The sequence below is a fragment of the Thermobia domestica genome, unplaced genomic scaffold (assembly GCF_964235325.1).
Source record: "Thermobia domestica unplaced genomic scaffold, izTheDome1.hap1.1 HAP1_SCAFFOLD_857, whole genome shotgun sequence".
Lineage (NCBI taxonomy): Eukaryota > Metazoa > Arthropoda > Insecta > Zygentoma > Lepismatidae > Thermobia > Thermobia domestica.
In genome coordinates this window covers 32,180-53,630 of record NW_027656567.1, presented here as the reverse complement: position 1 = coordinate 53,630, position 21,451 = coordinate 32,180, and the positions used below count along the sequence as shown (strand labels likewise).

General features: G+C 38.2%; 3 non-coding genes across 3 annotated transcripts; all 3 read left to right on the top strand.

Annotated features, from left to right (window-relative positions):
• The first annotated feature begins 6,002 nt into the window (after positions 1–6,002).
• On the top strand, positions 6,003–6,121 carry LOC145677420 (5S ribosomal RNA). Its single transcript, XR_014129825.1, has one exon. It is a non-coding gene; the product is annotated as a 5S ribosomal RNA (ribosomal RNA).
• A 177-nt stretch (positions 6,122–6,298) lies between these two features.
• LOC145677423 (5S ribosomal RNA) lies at positions 6,299–6,417 on the top strand. Its single transcript, XR_014129828.1, has one exon. It is a non-coding gene; the product is annotated as a 5S ribosomal RNA (ribosomal RNA).
• A 14,772-nt stretch (positions 6,418–21,189) lies between these two features.
• On the top strand, positions 21,190–21,308 carry LOC145677419 (5S ribosomal RNA). The gene has a single exon (XR_014129824.1). It is a non-coding gene; the product is annotated as a 5S ribosomal RNA (ribosomal RNA).
• Positions 21,309–21,451: the final 143 nt, after the last annotated feature.

Here is a 21,451-nt window from a genome sequence, read left to right as displayed (position 1 = left end):
ACGCATCCACCAAACTAACAATGATTTGTATTATAATATTTGCGCATAAAATGTATATCTCATACCTTCCATGTTCTCAAGTATTCATAGACAAAAACGGTTATTTTCTGCGAACAAATTGTCCAAACACAGTGCAAATGTCATCTATAGATTGTCCTGGTTCCGTCTGCGTGTACATAACAATGCGTCATAATCATACATTGCACATTAAGGATATCAATTAATCTTCCCAAATTCCTAGATATGCCTGGCAAAAGTTCCGCGTGTTGTAAGGATATTACATTTGTACTACCGACAAGGTGGTATCTTCCAACATTGAAGTTCAATAAACCCCAAATGTGTCGGATATAGTATTTGATTTCTTGTCTCATTGTTTGCGTCAGAGATGTCTTCTCAAGTTAGGATTTACGATACATACAGGATGAGTTGTATATATTGTTGCTGCCAGCTCTATATTAATCCCATATTTGTAAACGAATAAAAACAGTATTCTAATTATAACAATGTGCTCACAATTAATTTTATTCTTAATTGTTATACGTATTGTTGATTAAAAATGAAAATGTTGCTAAGTGAATTTTATTAATATTTTCTGTTGCGTGATATAGGAAGTGAGTGAAATATTGGAGGAATATAGTGTGCGTAGCAGATGATGTGCAGTGGCTTTGGATCGCCTGTGATAAGGTAAGGCATTTGCTATTTTAATTAACGCATTTTATATACTGTAATCCTAATTATTTTTATGTGAATGTGCTTACTACTTGTGTATTCAGTGGGACCGATGTTTTAATATGTATGGTCAAGCAGTGTCGAGCCTGGTCAGTGTGTGGATAGGTGACCATTTTTTGTAAATCGATAACATTTAACTTTGTAAACACGGATGAAGTAGAAGTATATTTATTTTATTTTTTACCTCAAATATGTAGGACACTTCTCCTTTGTACATCAATTATTATTATTAGTTCAACTTGTTTACAAGTTAAATGAAAAGAATAGTCGTTATCGTGTGATGATTGTGCTCATTAGGCTAAAGAAGACTCGTGATAAGAAAGAAAAGAAGAACGGTGCTCAAGTTTCGTCACAGCATATTCTCAAAAATTTACAGGCAAAATTCAGTGTTCTGCATGAAAAGGCATATTTGTACGAAAAAAAAAAAAATTCTGCAGACGACAGAATTAAATAAAGTAATACACATGTATTTTAGAGTTACTGGTGTAAAATCATTACAAGTGCTTTGCCAGGTGGCCAATAAAAAGCACGAATACTATTTAAGGGAGCCAAAACAGGAGAAAGCTGGGGGCCTGAGCGATAGCAAGAATGTGCGTCCAAAGTGAACAGGAGCGAAGGCGACGCGGGTATACGTATAAGCAAGGGTAGTGGAAACCAGTTAGTTTTCGAGTTTCAATAGCACTTGTCATGCATCCATACTAGTAGCGCCCCGCTTGTAAACATTAAGTACACTATGCAAGAATACACCGCCGGTGGAAAATAGTACCTAATACAGTTATCTTTCATATATACTGACTTATTTTACAGTAGTAACCCAACACTAGTAAACGTAAAATAAAAGTGTATAACTTTATATTTAATTCTATCGCCTGGCTTAGTTTTTCACCTGTAAGATGTACTTATTTAGAGCAAGTTTCTTAACTAGCAAATTAAACCGAGAACCACAGCAACCATATATATATTCTTATGATGTACTTTTCTTTGAGTGGTGTTCTCTGTCTATTGAATAACATTTTCTCAGTTTAATGCTAGCAAAAAACAAAACAAAATCAAAGTGTTTCTATATAAATTTAGTTCACCGTGTTGTAATATCACATGGAATTGAAAAACGAATAGTCGAACCTCTGCTATCTCGATCAAACTTCTCAGGATGATATACTGACTTACCGCAGAAGTTCGACTGAATACGTTTCTCAGTTCCATGGGAGAACCTGGAGAAGCAAAAGCCTGCGCAACGGAAAATACTAAATAAACTTGTAGAGCAGGTCAAGATGTATCATCATGCCAAGTTTCATTCAGATCAGAGAAGTTTGGCTGCAGCCATTTTCATTACAAAGCACAAAATGGATGGTCCCTAACCTCGAGAATCTTCACAATTGTCGACGAGTTGAACTGCACTCATCTGATCAAAATCAAACTTAAAATGACAGTTCACTTTCAACTGTTAAATAATATGATATGCAGGCTTCTGCTTTCCTAGTTACAGTCTATCCACTGTGGTATGCATATTAGTACAAATGTGAGAGTGCATATTTATTAAAGATTTGCTTCAAAAAGCGATGAAAGACATAGGCATTGCCGCGGGCGGTGATAACAAGATGCCGGAAAACGAACAAGCAGAAAGAATATGGGCTGAAGAAGTGTAAACGACGACGCGGCGGCCCGTAAAGGTGTTGCCGTCCTATTAAATGAATAATATCAAAAGAAAGAAAAAAAAAGTAAAAAATTTCGCGCTCGTAATCAAGACAGAAAGCAACTAAAGGAAATCTTTGTTTTACGTCCCACGTTATGCCGCTTAGGCTAAAAGAGGCGCTGATTATGAGAAATGATTGAAATGGTGGTGGAATGAAGAAAGTGGGAGGAAACGGGAGAACCCCGCGGTAACCCACCGCACATAGTTTTTGTCCACCATAAAGTTAACTTGGCGGGGGCTCAAGACAGAAAGACGGTTGGAAAAACAAATAAACGATGTTGCATCCCGTAAAAATGTTCGCGACCTATGAAATCAATATTTTTTCTTAAAGAAAAAAAAGAATTAAAAAGAGAAAAAAAGGTCAAAATTTCGCGCTCGCTTCGCTCGCGATCAGCAGAGAAAAGAGGACGTGACGCACCCCTAAAAGTGTTGGCGACCGATTGAATAAATATTGTGGGTAAAAAAAAAAAAAAAAAAAAAAAAAAAAGTCAAAAATTTCGCGCTCGCTTCGCTCGCGATCAGCACAGAAAGAAGGACGTGACGCGCCCCTAAAGGTGTTGGCAACCGATTCAATACATATTGTCGGTAAAAAAAAAAAAAAAAAAAAAAAAAAAAAAAAAAAAAACGCTCGCTTCGCTCGCGATCGACATGAAAAAGGCAACGACGTGACGCCCCGTAAAATTGTCGGCGACCTATTCAATCAATATATTCGGTTGAAAAACAAAGTCAAAAGTTTCCCAATCGCTTCCCTCCCGATCGACATAAAAAAAAAGGCAACCCCTTCACCTCTCCTTATGCATTCATCAGTAAACATACAACCATAGATCACAATACCACTCACATCACCTATCAGTTCTCCACGTCCATCAAGATCCAATCATCGCCCTGGCCCTTTATGATGATACACAACATTACATGTTATTGTGTGCATTGCCCCGCGTTACAATACATGACCAAAAAAAAGAGAAAAAGAGCTGCACTGCCTTCAGTGTAGACATGTTCGTATTCGTAGAAAATGATTTTAGGTACACGATAGTACAGTAATCTATCTTCACATGCTTCAGATGTGAACGATACCTACACATGAAGAGGGCTCCCGAGGTTTCCTTTTCCAATAGGATGGAGCTCCACCACACTTGCAGAATGACGAGAAGTTATGTTAATAAATATATCCCAGAGTGTTTCGTAACTCGCCCTTGGTCCTAATGATGAAGCGTTCTTCAGATGGCCCCGATGTCTCCACACATGATACTATGCGACTTCTTTTCACGAGGCTCTCAAAGATCACGTTTGTGTCCTAACATTCTCTGCAGATATGACACAGCTGCGATAGCGGATCACAGAAGCCTTTCCTCTCCTTACAAGAGACGTGTTCATTCGAGTATGTGAGTAATTCGACTATCGATTAAATATCTCCCGTGTCACGATAGTAGTCACTTTCAATTCTTCTAACGAAGGTAAGAAAAAATGCTATACAAACTTCCTTTCGGTATATAAAGGATTAGGGGCCCAGAGAATATTTTCTTTCAAGAGGATACATTCTTTTTCGAACACCCTGTATATAGATCCTCTAATTATAACTGCAAACAAAATGTTGATTTTGCAATTGCTTCCATGAGAGAATATTCTGTGCACTTTCTTTCTGAAGGGCCGGGCCTAAACGTTTTCCTTAATCATTAAATTTAGTAGTTATCTACAATTACATAGTTTTCCATTGTTCTCAAAATAAAGATTTTTCTCTATGAATTGTTGAATGTTGCTAGGGATATTGAAGTAATTCTTTTTAGTGTTTTTTTCTTTACAATAATGTACTGAACGCCTGCATTAAGGAAGTTCGTGTGTCCATCTTGCAAAATGTTTCGTCTTTTTTCATGCCCACTAAGGTAAATATTCATTTTGCTCTTTTCTCTGTATGCAAACCACATTTCTTAAAGGCAACATTTTCATACAAATGTAGTACTAAAAACTTCTAATTGGCAACATCTGGGCTGCGAAGAGGAAAAAGAAAGAAATCTCGTACGTATTCGCGCGCAATTCGGAATTAGCCAATGAAAAGCACAAAAGCGGCCACCATCTCTCTCTCTTTCTTATTAACGGTTTTGTACTTTCTGCAGTTCTATCAGTGCTGCTAACCTCTTACTATATCATTGAATATGTATGTTTAGATATATATATATATATATATATATATTTTTTTTTTTACAAAAAATCATACTACTACGGAATAATATTAAATGCCTTTAAACCCTCATTTCTGTTTGCACTTTCTGTTACACTACCTTCCCCGAACTTCTTTCAAGTTATTAAGTGCAGAACGGGGAGTTATACATATTTACTTGCGCTTTGACAATATCTGCACATTGTGTAATAATAGGAGACGTATAAAATAAAACTATATACTAATACGTATATATATATATATATATATATATATATATATATATATATATACAGTACACATTCCACTATCCGAGGCTTTCCTTTTCTTTTCTTGCTGACGATAAATTACGCTTTTAGAAATGTTGTCTGAAAACAATAAGAATATGTGCAAAAAATACAATCAGAGGTAGAGGTCTTTAACAGGAAATAAGCAAGGGAGTTGAAAAATTTTTTATGCATGTAAAAAATATAGACATGAACCAACTTGTGAAATAAAAAGACCAGAAAACTACTCTTTCTAAATTATGTGTAAACTTTTTACCGAAAACGAAAGTTGCACGAAAGACTTTTTGTCCGTTTTTTGGCCTCCGGTGCTTGGGGTCCCTGATTCAATCCCAGCTCGTGCCGTGTGAACTTTGTCGTGCATAAAGACCGTGCTCATGGGTTTTCTCGGGTTTCTCCCGTTTCCTCCCACTTTCTTCATTCAGTACTCATCATCACCGTCTCCTTTAGCGTAACCGGTATAAGTATGCGACGTAAATCTAAATATTTCATTTCATTTCCCTTTTCTGCTCATACTGCTGATTATGCGCGATTATGCCAACATCCAACTCCGCGGATAATCGTGCGATTACTGTATATACAACTAATACAGATACAACTAATTATATTATCAGTTACAGTATCGGTTTTTATTTACTAATTTGCCTCACTTTATTTGCATCCCTGCAGTAAATAATTCTTATCGATAATAGTTAAAATGTATATTACATTTTAGTGCTTCACGACTGAATGATCATCTGCCTTACGTTATCTCGCAGCTGAAGAGAATGCTACACTGAAAACTACCTTGCGTTATAAAGGGTAAGTGAAACATATCTTAAAAATATCTTTCATACATTTCATTGTGTACATTAAAGAATGTAAGTTTGCCTTTTTCCTGTAATCAATACTTAATAAAGGATTTATTTTTATTTATTTATATACAATTTCATACGTGGTTCGTGATAGTAAACTCGATAGGACACAGTGGCACTATGAACATCCGAATCACTCATCATTCGAACATTCAAATATTTATTCGAATATTAGTATATTCCAAGTAATGTTAACGACGTTAATATGCTTGCCTTTATAGTTAATAATGTCAATTCTTACTTAAAACATACTTCCTTAACAGGACATTGAAGAAAAGGTAGTTGCCAACGGCCATACCATGCTGAATATACCGGTTCTCGTCCGATCACCGAAGTCAAGCAGCATCGGGCCTGGTCAGTACTTGGATGGGTGACCGCCTGGGAACACCAGGTGCTGTTGGTATACTTTTTCTAATTTTGTTTTTCACAAAGACGAATATTCTCACATCGTTCACCACGATAATTTCGTAATCATGCATTACTTAAAACAATTAGCAACGCTTTCCACGCGCTGGTCTTTTTGAGTATTCACCGACAAACCTACGTAGCTACAATAACTCACTCGAAGCCATATGCATTCGCCAACGGCCATACCATGCTGAATATACCGGTTCTCGTCCGATCACCGAAGTCAAGCAGCATCGGGCCTGGTCAGTACTTGGATGGGTGACCGCCTGGGAACACCAGGTGCTGTTGGCATCTCTTTTTCAAATTTCATTATCCTTCAAGTACGAAAATACTAGAAACATTAATTTTATAGTACTTTCAAGAGATAATTTATCAACATTATTTCATAGCGATTAATCGATATTCTAAGCGTTATACCCACTATTTCTTACACTAACAGCCTGTTTATTTGCACGGCACATTAAAATAACCTGATTTCCGATCCGTGTGCACCTACTACTATACTTAACACGGAATGTATTACCACTTTTTAAAAGTAAATTATTATGACTAAGTGTAGATCTCCGGCGAGTAAATGCCTTTCGTATACAAGCACGACACATCTCCGCTATGTGCTTTACTTTTTTACTAACAGCATATAGAAATTGGATTTCAACGTGTTTCTACATAACAGAATGAAGCAAATTTCGTGATTTAACTCTTTCGAATAATGTGTTGGTCCTGACAAGGACCGTTTGAAATGAAAAATCTTGAAGAAGATTTTTACTTAGAGCTTGTGTACTTGGTAACAGCCTTCGTACCCTCACTTACAGCGTGCTTGGCAAGTTCACCAGGCAAAAGAAGGCGCACAGCTGTTTGGATTTCCCGGCTGGTGATAGTTGACCGCTTATTGTAATGGGCCAAACGAGAAGCTTCAGCAGCAATACGCTCGAAGATGTCATTAACAAAGCTGTTCATGATACTCATAGCTTTGCTAGATATGCCAGTGTCAGGATGCACTTGCTTCAAAACTTTGTAGATGTAAATGGCATAGCTCTCCTTCCTCCTCCTCTTCTTCTTCTTATCTCCCTTGGAGATATTCTTTTGGGCTTTACCAGCCTTCTTTGCAGCCTTTCCGCTAGTTTTTGGTGGCATGATGACTCACTCGTTCAGCAAAATTAGATGTGTCCGCCGATTTATCGACTTCATTTAAATTACAGTACGTGTTTCAATTCGCGCCAACTGCCTTGCTTTTCATTTGATGCACTCGGGTGCACGCTTGAAGTAGTAACAAAACTGACTTGATTCATGGGAGGCCGCATAACAAGAGCTGAGTTCGTTGGGTACGGACACGTTTTTACTTGTGCCATGGAAAGTAAAACTAAATCACAACAAAATGTCCCTAGCAGGGCTATCACTTCTGATAATTATGATGACACTCGCTCAGACGCAAGTTCCATAGAACAACAAGACGAACGTCCTTTTAAAAAGGCCAAAAGAACAGTAAAACCAAAGACCGCCATTCCAACACCAGTACCTACGCAAAACAGTTATGATGCTCTCGCCACCACTGAGACTCATTCCAGGGATTCAGACACTATGATGGACATCTCCAACAATCAAGAAGAAGACTGTGAAACTGATGAAGAAGACCATGATCCCAAAACTTGCACCCGTGCTGACTGTTGTATTCTTGATCGAATCAAAAGCAAACCAAAAGCTATTATTATTTATGGATTCCCTAAAGACAAAGCCTACAAGCTTACCCATGGAGCGATCCAGGTATGCAAACAGTTACCTTACTGCGCAGTGTATCCTGATAGGATTAAATTTAGTTGCCAGAGCGTTCACGATTACAGCAGACTGAAGAGATATTGTAAATCATTCAATCTACAATATGCCTTCGAAATGATCAAGAAAGAACCTCTCATCCGAGTGGTTCTTCGTCAATTACCGATAGATACTGATGTGAATAATATCCAGACAGATTTGAAAAACAGAGGATACCCAGTGATTTCGGTCCAACAACTCACCGGCAAAGGGGGGAAGCTCTTTCCCCTCTTTCTAGTCAACCTCAAGAAGACACCAGAAGCTCAATCGATTTATAAACTCGATTTCATAGAATTTTACCGTATTAGAGTTGAACCTTACAGGACAAAGACTTTCGTCCAATGTTACAACTGCCAGCGCTATGGACATACGCAATCGTATTGCTATGCAACTCCAAGATGCTTAAAATGTGCTGAATCACATGTTACATATAAGTGCAATAAACCTGCTGATGCTCCAGCAACCTGTCCGAATTGTGGAGGAGCTCACCCAGGCAATTATCAAGGCTGTCCAATTCTGCGTAAAGTTTCAACACGACGCAATCCACCCACAAAGCTCCCAGCTGCGGCGGATTTTCCTGCTTTATCATCTGACTCCACCCAACCAGTACAAGCTATGCCGGCTACGCAACCCGCTGCGGAAACTTATGCTACCAAGACACATTCTTCCAGAAGGACATCATCAAATAATCAACTCAGAGCTTCTCTGCCACGTTCTGATCCTGATCGTAATGAACCCAAATTGGAAGATGTCCTGGCTATCCTCCAGGATCCACAACTTCTTCAACTCGTCCAAGCTTTAAAGTGCAGACTCCCCCGTCTCAAAGAAGCCTCCAACATGCTCACTAAGCTCACGATACTTTGTGAAATCATAGAAGACATCAGTCCATCTCAACCGTAATTTGAATTGGAAACTTCATACAGGACCACACCCTTATGAGGGCCACTCCGGACAACATTGGACCAGCTATCAGCCAATCATCAGTCAAGAAGAACACAAACCAGCCAATCCCTTTCAGACTCCAACTTTCCACCTAACCTTTAGATCCATCATTACAGCAGGGCTAACGACCAGGCCACAATTCACATACGTCACTCTAGGTGCGACAGTCGCCCTTTGACCGCAACACCAATGGTACTATTTCATATGCTTGTACAGCACAAATAGGAGGTATGGGATCCAGGAGGAACCCGGTACTCCTACATGGAAAAACTGTCACATACAGAAGGAAGGAAGGAGGCCGCAATTTTTCCTCTCATCTTATTACGAAAGAATATTGAACAATGTCTGGTCGCGGCAAAGGTGGAAAAGTCAAGGGAAAGAGCAAGTCCCGCTCCAGCAGGGCTGGCCTTCAATTCCCAGTAGGCAGAATCCATCGTCTTTTGCGAAAGGGTAACTATGCCGAACGAGTTGGTGCTGGCGCTCCCGTGTATTTGGCTGCAGTCATGGAATACCTGGCAGCTGAAGTTCTTGAGTTGGCAGGCAACGCTGCTCGTGACAACAAGAAGACTAGGATTATTCCACGTCATCTGCAGTTAGCTATCCGTAACGACGAGGAATTAAACAAGTTGTTGTCTGGAGTTACAATCGCTCAGGGTGGTGTTTTGCCCAACATTCAAGCTGTACTTCTGCCCAAGAAAACTGAGAAGAAGGCATAAATGTAAGACCTATATCTCATACAAATCGGCCCTTATGAGGGCCACAAACCCCTTTATAGAGGAGATTTACGATTGAAATGAATTGTTTTCGATATACAGACTCATCAAAAGTGTCTGAGATAGTTGCTTAGTTTCATTCGAAATTCTCGCTGCTATTCGATTAATTAGTATATGTGTAGTCGTCGATCGTAATTGAAGCCCATAGGAAGTCACACTAACTTTAGAATACTCCAAACAGCGATGTGCTTAGTTCCCACTACATTATTAATTATAAGATCATTACCTTTTGTATTGTCGCTAGCTACATTTTTTTGATATTTGCGTACATCGGGCTCATATTACCCAGAGGACAGGACAGTCGAGCCCAGATTCTCAGCAATGGAAGAAAACCTCATACCACATATTCTCATGTACTTCATGCTAGACAAAGGAATTTCCAACATTCTTAAAGCACTCATGTTTCTCTCTTGCGTTGGCTTGGCTGAAATTACTCTGTTCAATATGTTCTCGACATTTATTATTGTTCATTACTATGCCCCAATGACATCATGAACAGAGCGGATCAGAAAACTTTCCTAAATTTCTTTTGCAACATAGTAATGACATTAAATGCACACTTAAGTACGATTTATTCTTTGCAAGGTCGATATTCATATTTGTGTGATATGTGTTATATGTATATGGTTTGTAATACGCAACTACTCTTATTCTCTGATCTCAGAACTCATTTGCTACTGTGCCCAACGAGCGAGCCTAGGTTTCTTGTAACTACTGCCTTTCTTTAGTAAATAATGTGAAGTATACAATGCATTAACCTACATCTCATATTTGTATTACTCTTTATTTTAGTAACCCGCTACGAAGTGTCATTAATTTACATGTAAATCACAATAGACACTACCGCAAAAGAAAGAAATCGAACCCAAGACCACGTAAACAAGATAAAGGACAAGATTCAGGTTTCTAACGCATTATTCGCCCCTCACAGCACAGTATAGAAGTTGTATAAGCCTCTATACGTACATCCTACTGTCAGAACAGAAATTCCGACTTGCGTTTCGCATCTCTCATGCTCGCTACTTCCAACAAATCGCCAATTTCCAACCAGAACCCCTTCTCCAGCATTAATACTGCTACATGATATGAATACGTATACATGAACGTACATAATGTAAAAAAAAACGTATGATTTTCTCAAATTAATCTCTCTACGTCTGTAATTTAGTGTGCATCAAAAGGCTTTAATGTAGTTACACGAATTCTTATAATCTAACAGAAAATCGCACAAAGTAAATCTTTCCCTTTATATAAATTTGTTGGCTCTGAAAAGAGCCGTTTATGCCAATTTTATATCCAAAATAGGAGGAACCCCAACTTAACCTCCGAAACCGTACAGGGTTCTTCCTTGCCTCTTCAAGGCATACACAACATCCATAGCTGTCACTGTCTTCCTCTTGGCGTGTTCTGTGTATGTAACAGCATCTCTGATTACGTTCTCCAGGAATACTTTCAATACTCCTCGGGTCTCTTCATAAATGAGACCAGAGATACGCTTCACACCACCACGGCGAGCAAGACGCCTAATAGCGGGTTTGGTGATACCCTGGATGTTGTCACGAAGAACTTTACGGTGGCGCTTGGCACCTCCTTTGCCAAGACCCTTGCCTCCTTTTCCACGTCCTGTCATTTCGATATGTTACTGCTTCGCTCACCACACACGAGAAATACAAGCCCAAGCAGCCCAAGACTCGTGGTTTTGTTCCTTCGATCATGCAGGGAAAGCACGGAGGAAAAACACAAAACGTGTCTAAGCCAATGAGAACTGTCCTTTTCGACTGACTTTATCCAATGAGAAATAGCTTGATTTAACGGTTTTGCTCTTTATATAACTTGACTTCATTCAGCGCGCAATTATTTGAAACAAGTCGTGACAGTTGCAATGGCACGTACCAAGCAGACAGCTAGGAAATCTACTGGAGGCAAAGCTCCTCGAAAGCAGCTTGCCACCAAAGCTGCAAGAAAGAGTGCTCCAGCTACCGGTGGAGTGAAAAAGCCCCATCGTTACAGGCCTGGTACTGTGGCTCTCCGAGAAATTCGTCGTTACCAGAAGAGCACTGAATTGCTCATCCGCAAGCTGCCCTTCCAACGACTCGTCCGAGAAATTGCACAAGATTTCAAGACAGATCTTCGCTTCCAAAGCTCAGCTGTCATGGCTTTACAGGAGGCAAGTGAAGCTTACCTTGTAGGGCTTTTCGAAGACACCAACTTGTGTGCTATTCACGCAAAGAGAGTCACAATCATGCCTAAGGACATTCAGCTTGCTCGCCGCATCCGTGGGGAACGTGCTTAAGTTTGAAGTTCTGGCACTGAGTTCAAAAACGGTCCTTTTTAGGACCAATACACTACTTAGAGATGCTGTTATCCTAACAAGGATCTTGTCCATACTTGTTATCTTTTTTTTTTAAATTCTCACGCCGTATGTTGCATAGTTAATACATCTACCTTCGTTTTCCTGTCGTTTCGTATATCATCCTATCTTTCAAGTATATTCTTTAGTTTTCCCCTATGTTTACCGATTGATTATCTTCGTTTTATGTGGTCAAGGGTTCGATTTTGCCATATGTTGCATAACTTAACTTCGATTCAACCACTGTTTGCCCTTCTCAACGTTATTAATCTGATAGAACTCGCAGGCGAAATATGTACTTCTTCCAAGGTAGCAAAAGTAATATTATTTTGTCAGAGGTCGCTGCTGTTGAATGCAAACGTTAAACTAAACTTTCTTTAAGTGTCTGTTTGTACTTAACATCAGTTCAATTGTACACCTACATTTCTGCTGGTGTTACTATTTTTCTTTATAGCAATATTACGAATTATAAGACGGTATCCGTGGTTATTAGCGTGTTCCCTTTTCCTAACACTTTCTCATTACACCAGTATTTCCATCATTCATTAGGCGTAATCACCCGTCTCCTTTATCATAAAAATCATAATAGTACGACGTTAAATTGAAACATAGTCTACTTCACTTTCACGAGTTGTAATAAGTTCGAACATTTCTTTCACCCCAGCCTTGAAAAGAGTTGATTTTAGTTTAGTGTCCCTTTCAGCAGCAAGGCTGTTTCAAACGTGGACCTACTTATTAACGTGCAATGCGAAACATTTGAGCTCCCACCGAGAATCGAACCCAGTCAGCCTGCAAAAGTTTTTCTAACAAATGCATTAAGTGCGTTTTCTGTACTGTTTCGCTACTTGAAGATAGGAACAAGGAAAAAGTAAGTGATCACAAATTGACATTACGTAATGTGTTCCCCATTTTTTTTCGAGTACACCATTCTTGACACCCGTGAAAGCTTTCTTTCCCCACCCTCAATTCCCCTCTGTTATAAAGCACTTACATCAAGAAGTGCTTCGGTTAAAAAGAAAACTCAAAGTCCCTTGCGTGTATACTATACATTGCTATGAATGAACATGTGATAATGATAGGAAAAGCACAATTTTACTCTTCTCAAAGTATTTGATGGCTCTAAAAAGAGCCGTTTTAAAATGTCAGATGATTTACTGACACATTTACTTCTTCTTTGGTGCAGCCTTCTTAGCACTTTTCGGTTTTGCTGTAGCCTTCTTTGGCTTCGGGGCCTTTGGCTTCTTGGGAGTTTTTGCCTTCTTCACTTTAGATGGTGATTTCTTAGGTTTGGGAGCAGCAGCCTTTTTCTTTTCACCAGTCTTCTTGGGACGTTTAGCTGCTGGCTTTTTCGCAGGCTTCTTCTCCTTTGATGCTGATCGTTTCGCCTTGGTTGAAGATCCACCTTCAGGCTTCTCCTTCAGCGATGAAGCACTAAGCTTAAACGATCCAGATGCACCTTTTCCCTTGGTCTGAACCAAAGACCCAGAAGCAACTGCACTTCTCAAGTATTTCTTGATAAATGGAGCAAGCTTCTCGGCATCCACTTTGTAGTTCTGAGAGATGTATTTCTTAATAGCTTGCAGTGAACTTCCTCCCCTTTCCTTCAAATTCTTGATGGCGTTGTTCACCATTTCTGATGTTCTTGGATGAGAAGGTGTTGTTTTTGGTTTCTTAGGCTTTGCAGACTTCTTAGGAGAAGCCTGTGCCGGGGCTGCAGGTGCTGATGCCGTATCTGCCATTGCTTTCTGCAATAAACTCAACGATACTGAAGAATGAAATTTTCGCTAGCAGGCAGCGTTGAGTTTGGTTACGGAGCGCGGACCGGATAGAAAGCACTTGCTGAGGCGGGCTGAGGTAAACAGAAGTTCGTAGTTGCCACAACGATAAGTGTGTTTCCTTCTATTTTGATAAACGATTTTTTTCAGGTATTCAATGAATGCACCAGATCCTATTCTTCCTTACTGGCTAGAAGAAACTTTATTCCACATAACTCAAAAGGCATTTGTTTTTATTCGCTTTTCTATTTTATGTTTCAGTCATTGCTAAGTCGGTCACACTACTTTTTCACCCTCCTTGTGCTTATAATTTTCATAATTTAACATGGAAATACTTATCAATAAATAATTATATTACCATGGTAATTAACTTCAATCCTTCCTGTGATTATACGCAAAGTACCATCTTCGTACTGCTTACTATAGTTCAATGAAGGGAATCTATAAAGTAACGCGTGTCGCACACATCTGCCTTGCAAACTCCCTGGCCTACTTCCAATGTATAGACTTTTATTTCAAATCCTGATTTAATTTCATAATTTTCTGTAGATTTTAACATTTTATTACCCAGCTTCTTAATACGAATGACAATCAAGCCTAAATATTTATTCCCTTTAACTTTATTTTTCTTTTTTATTTTGTGCCTTGTTTCATATTTGTTCTTACGTTAGCAATTAACGCACTTACCGTAGTTATGTATGAACAGGTTGTTTCTATATTTATTTTATTCCAAATAAATTAAATATATATACGGATTATTTTATGGTAGTTGATATTTTCTGTTGTTTCCTACGTGAATTGAGGAAACGCACGGACTTTCGCCTAATTCTTGTGCTACTTTCATATGTCTGTATCTGTCGAATGCTGTCGATCTGTCGAAATGTGTATTACTATCTGTCGATTCATCGAGTGAACTGAATTCGTTAACCATTTCACCAGGCGCGCATGCATTTTTTTTTCTTCTAAGGGATCCAAGCTTCGGGGGGCAAGGTTCCAATACTACAAGCCACTATGTCTATATACTATTATTCTGCATTCGAAAACACGATAAATATTCCACTTACTTTTTCACAAAAACATGATACAGACAGAGTACAGATGAAGTGTAAGATCAGATTTATATTGATGATACATCAATATTTTCCCTGTTAATAACTACATTTAATGAGAAAGTCTGCAAATGTATGTTCACTTAGGAACTTTTGCGAGGAGTCCGCACCCGGTGGACACCCCGTGAGTACGCCTCTGCACTTGACTATACTTCGAATTATACTGCAAACAGTTGTATTTTAGTTTCCCCGTTTAGTTCATCGATATCATTAACACAAAGAAAATAGATGTTATAGATGCGTATTCTCAGTTCTCGCTTTATATCCGGACGTCTGCAAAAATCTACTCCTTTTCTTTCTTTCACGCATCCACCAAACTAACAATGATTTGTATTATAATATTTGCGCATAAAATGTATATCTCATACCTTCCATGTTCTCAAGTATTCATAGACAAAAACGGTTATTTTCTGCGAACAAATTGTCCAAACACAGTGCAAATGTCATCTATAGATTGTCCTGGTTCCGTCTGCGTGTACATAACAATGCGTCATAATCATACATTGCACATTAAGGATATCAATTAATCTTCCCAAATTCCTAGATATGCCTGGCAAAAGTTCCGCGTGTTGTAAGGATATTACATTTGTACTACCGACAAGGTGGTATCTTCCAACATTGAAGTTCAATAAACCCCAAATGTGTCGGATATAGTATTTGATTTCTTGTCTCATTGTTTGCGTCAGAGATGTCTTCTCAAGTTAGGATTTACGATACATACAGGATGAGTTGTATATATTGTTGCTGCCAGCTCTATATTAATCCCATATTTGTAAACGAATAAAAACAGTATTCTAATTATAACAATGTGCTCACAATTAATTTTATTCTTAATTGTTATACGTATTGTTGATTAAAAATGAAAATGTTGCTAAGTGAATTTTATTAATATTTTCTGTTGCGTGATATAGGAAGTGAGTGAAATATTGGAGGAATATAGTGTGCGTAGCAGATGATGTGCAGTGGCTTTGGATCGCCTGTGATAAGGTAAGGCATTTTATTTTAATTAACGCATTTTATATACTGTAATCCTAATTATTTTTATGTGAATGTGCTTACTACTTGTGTATTCAGTGGGACCGATGTTTTAATATGTATGGTCAAGCAGTGTCGAGCCTGGTCAGTGTGTGGATAGGTGACCATTTTTTGTAAATCGATAACATTTAACTTTGTAAACACGGATGAAGTAGAAGTATATTTATTTTATTTTTTACCTCAAATATGTAGGACACTTCTCCTTTGTACATCAATTATTATTATTAGTTCAACTTGTTTACAAGTTAAATGAAAAGAATAGTCGTTATCGTGTGATGATTGTGCTCATTAGGCTAAAGAAGACTCGTGATAAGAAAGAAAAGAAGAACGGTGCTCAAGTTTCGTCACAGCATATTCTCAAAAATTTACAGGCAAAATTCAGTGTTCTGCATGAAAAGGCATATTTGTACGAAAAAAAAAAAAATTCTGCAGACGACAGAATTAAATAAAGTAATACACATGTATTTTAGAGTTACTGGTGTAAAATCATTACAAGTGCTTTGCCAGGTGGCCAATAAAAAGCACGAATACTATTTAAGGGAGCCAAAACAGGAGAAAGCTGGGGGCCTGAGCGATAGCAAGAATGTGCGTCCAAAGTGAACAGGAGCGAAGGCGACGCGGGTATACGTATAAGCAAGGGTAGTGGAAACCAGTTAGTTTTCGAGTTTCAATAGCACTTGTCATGCATCCATACTAGTAGCGCCCCGCTTGTAAACATTAAGTACACTATGCAAGAATACACCGCCGGTGGAAAATAGTACCTAATACAGTTATCTTTCATATATACTGACTTATTTTACAGTAGTAACCCAACACTAGTAAACGTAAAATAAAAGTGTATAACTTTATATTTAATTCTATCGCCTGGCTTAGTTTTTCACCTGTAAGATGTACTTATTTAGAGCAAGTTTCTTAACTAGCAAATTAAACCGAGAACCACAGCAACCATATATATATTCTTATGATGTACTTTTCTTTGAGTGGTGTTCTCTGTCTATTGAATAACATTTTCTCAGTTTAATGCTAGCAAAAAACAAAACAAAATCAAAGTGTTTCTATATAAATTTAGTTCACCGTGTTGTAATATCACATGGAATTGAAAAACGAATAGTCGAACCTCTGCTATCTCGATCAAACTTCTCAGGATGATATACTGACTTACCGCAGAAGTTCGACTGAATACGTTTCTCAGTTCCATGGGAGAACCTGGAGAAGCAAAAGCCTGCGCAACGGAAAATACTAAATAAACTTGTAGAGCAGGTCAAGATGTATCATCATGCCAAGTTTCATTCAGATCAGAGAAGTTTGGCTGCAGCCATTTTCATTACAAAGCACAAAATGGATGGTCCCTAACCTCGAGAATCTTCACAATTGTCGACGAGTTGAACTGCACTCATCTGATCAAAATCAAACTTAAAATGACAGTTCACTTTCAACTGTTAAATAATATGATATGCAGGCTTCTGCTTTCCTAGTTACAGTCTATCCACTGTGGTATGCATATTAGTACAAATGTGAGAGTGCATATTTATTAAAGATTTGCTTCAAAAAGCGATGAAAGACATAGGCATTGCCGCGGGCGGTGATAACAAGATGCCGGAAAACGAACAAGCAGAAAGAATATGGGCTGAAGAAGTGTAAACGACGACGCGGCGGCCCGTAAAGGTGTTGCCGTCCTATTAAATGAATAATATCAAAAGAAAGAAAAAAAAAGTAAAAAATTTCGCGCTCGTAATCAAGACAGAAAGCAACTAAAGGAAATCTTTGTTTTACGTCCCACGTTATGCCGCTTAGGCTAAAAGAGGCGCTGATTATGAGAAATGATTGAAATGGTGGTGGAATGAAGAAAGTGGGAGGAAACGGGAGAACCCCGCGGTAACCCACCGCACATAGTTTTTGTCCACCATAAAGTTAACTTGGCGGGGGCTCAAGACAGAAAGACGGTTGGAAAAACAAATAAACGATGTTGCATCCCGTAAAAATGTTCGCGACCTATGAAATCAATATTTTTTCTTAAAGAAAAAAAAGAATTAAAAAGAGAAAAAAAGGTCAAAATTTCGCGCTCGCTTCGCTCGCGATCAGCAGAGAAAAGAGGACGTGACGCACCCCTAAAAGTGTTGGCGACCGATTGAATAAATATTGTGGGTAAAAAAAAAAAAAAAAAAAAAAAAAAAAGTCAAAAATTTCGCGCTCGCTTCGCTCGCGATCAGCACAGAAAGAAGGACGTGACGCGCCCCTAAAGGTGTTGGCAACCGATTCAATACATATTGTCGGTAAAAAAAAAAAAAAAAAAAAAAAAAAAAAAAAAAAAAAAAAACGCTCGCTTCGCTCGCGATCGACATGAAAAAGGCAACGACGTGACGCCCCGTAAAATTGTCGGCGACCTATTCAATCAATATATTCGGTTGAAAAACAAAGTCAAAAGTTTCCCAATCGCTTCCCTCCCGATCGACATAAAAAAAAAGGCAACCCCTTCACCTCTCCTTATGCATTCATCAGTAAACATACAACCATAGATCACAATACCACTCACATCACCTATCAGTTCTCCACGTCCATCAAGATCCAATCATCGCCCTGGCCCTTTATGATGATACACAACATTACATGTTATTGTGTGCATTGCCCCGCGTTACAATACATGACCAAAAAAAAGAGAAAAAGAGCTGCACTGCCTTCAGTGTAGACATGTTCGTATTCGTAGAAAATGATTTTAGGTACACGATAGTACAGTAATCTATCTTCACATGCTTCAGATGTGAACGATACCTACACATGAAGAGGGCTCCCGAGGTTTCCTTTTCCAATAGGATGGAGCTCCACCACACTTGCAGAATGACGAGAAGTTATGTTAATAAATATATCCCAGAGTGTTTCGTAACTCGCCCTTGGTCCTAATGATGAAGCGTTCTTCAGATGGCCCCGATGTCTCCACACATGATACTATGCGACTTCTTTTCACGAGGCTCTCAAAGATCACGTTTGTGTCCTAACATTCTCTGCAGATATGACACAGCTGCGATAGCGGATCACAGAAGCCTTTCCTCTCCTTACAAGAGACGTGTTCATTCGAGTATGTGAGTAATTCGACTATCGATTAAATATCTCCCGTGTCACGATAGTAGTCACTTTCAATTCTTCTAACGAAGGTAAGAAAAAATGCTATACAAACTTCCTTTCGGTATATAAAGGATTAGGGGCCCAGAGAATATTTTCTTTCAAGAGGATACATTCTTTTTCGAACACCCTGTATATAGATCCTCTAATTATAACTGCAAACAAAATGTTGATTTTGCAATTGCTTCCATGAGAGAATATTCTGTGCACTTTCTTTCTGAAGGGCCGGGCCTAAACGTTTTCCTTAATCATTAAATTTAGTAGTTATCTACAATTACATAGTTTTCCATTGTTCTCAAAATAAAGATTTTTCTCTATGAATTGTTGAATGTTGCTAGGGATATTGAAGTAATTCTTTTTAGTGTTTTTTTCTTTACAATAATGTACTGAACGCCTGCATTAAGGAAGTTCGTGTGTCCATCTTGCAAAATGTTTCGTCTTTTTTCATGCCCACTAAGGTAAATATTCATTTTGCTCTTTTCTCTGTATGCAAACCACATTTCTTAAAGGCAACATTTTCATACAAATGTAGTACTAAAAACTTCTAATTGGCAACATCTGGGCTGCGAAGAGGAAAAAGAAAGAAATCTCGTACGTATTCGCGCGCAATTCGGAATTAGCCAATGAAAAGCACAAAAGCGGCCACCATCTCTCTCTCTTTCTTATTAACGGTTTTGTACTTTCTGCAGTTCTATCAGTGCTGCTAACCTCTTACTATATCATTGAATATGTATGTTTAGATATATATATATATATATATATATTTTTTTTTTTACAAAAAATCATACTACTACGGAATAATATTAAATGCCTTTAAACCCTCATTTCTGTTTGCACTTTCTGTTACACTACCTTCCCCGAACTTCTTTCAAGTTATTAAGTGCAGAACGGGGAGTTATACATATTTACTTGCGCTTTGACAATATCTGCACATTGTGTAATAATAGGAGACGTATAAAATAAAACTATATACTAATACGTATATATATATATATATATATATATATATATATATATATATATACAGTACACATTCCACTATCCGAGGCTTTCCTTTTCTTTTCTTGCTGACGATAAATTACGCTTTTAGAAATGTTGTCTGAAAACAATAAGAATATGTGCAAAAAATACAATCAGAGGTAGAGGTCTTTAACAGGAAATAAGCAAGGGAGTTGAAAAATTTTTTATGCATGTAAAAAATATAGACATGAACCAACTTGTGAAATAAAAAGACCAGAAAACTACTCTTTCTAAATTATGTGTAAACTTTTTACCGAAAACGAAAGTTGCACGAAAGACTTTTTGTCCGTTTTTTGGCCTCCGGTGCTTGGGGTCCCTGATTCAATCCCAGCTCGTGCCGTGTGAACTTTGTCGTGCATAAAGACCGTGCTCATGGGTTTTCTCGGGTTTCTCCCGTTTCCTCCCACTTTCTTCATTCAGTACTCATCATCACCGTCTCCTTTAGCGTAACCGGTATAAGTATGCGACGTAAATCTAAATATTTCATTTCATTTCCCTTTTCTGCTCATACTGCTGATTATGCGCGATTATGCCAACATCCAACTCCGCGGATAATCGTGCGATTACTGTATATACAACTAATACAGATACAACTAATTATATTATCAGTTACAGTATCGGTTTTTATTTACTAATTTGCCTCACTTTATTTGCATCCCTGCAGTAAATAATTCTTATCGATAATAGTTAAAATGTATATTACATTTTAGTGCTTCACGACTGAATGATCATCTGCCTTACGTTATCTCGCAGCTGAAGAGAATGCTACACTGAAAACTACCTTGCGTTATAAAGGGTAAGTGAAACATATCTTAAAAATATCTTTCATACATTTCATTGTGTACATTAAAGAATGTAAGTTTGCCTTTTTCCTGTAATCAATACTTAATAAAGGATTTATTTTTATTTATTTATATACAATTTCATACGTGGTTCGTGATAGTAAACTCGATAGGACACAGTGGCACTATGAACATCCGAATCACTCATCATTCGAACATTCAAATATTTATTCGAATATTAGTATATTCCAAGTAATGTTAACGACGTTAATATGCTTGCCTTTATAGTTAATAATGTCAATTCTTACTTAAAACATACTTCCTTAACAGGACATTGAAGAAAAGGTAGTTGCCAACGGCCATACCATGCTGAATATACCGGTTCTCGTCCGATCACCGAAGTCAAGCAGCATCGGGCCTGGTCAGTACTTGGATGGGTGACCGCCTGGGAACACCAGGTGCTGTTGGTATACTTTTTCTAATTTTGTTTTTCACAAAGACGAATATTCTCACATCGTTCACCACGATAATTTCGTAATCATGCATTACTTAAAACAATTAGCAACGCTTTCCACGCGCTGGTCTTTTTGAGTATTCACCGACAAACCTACGT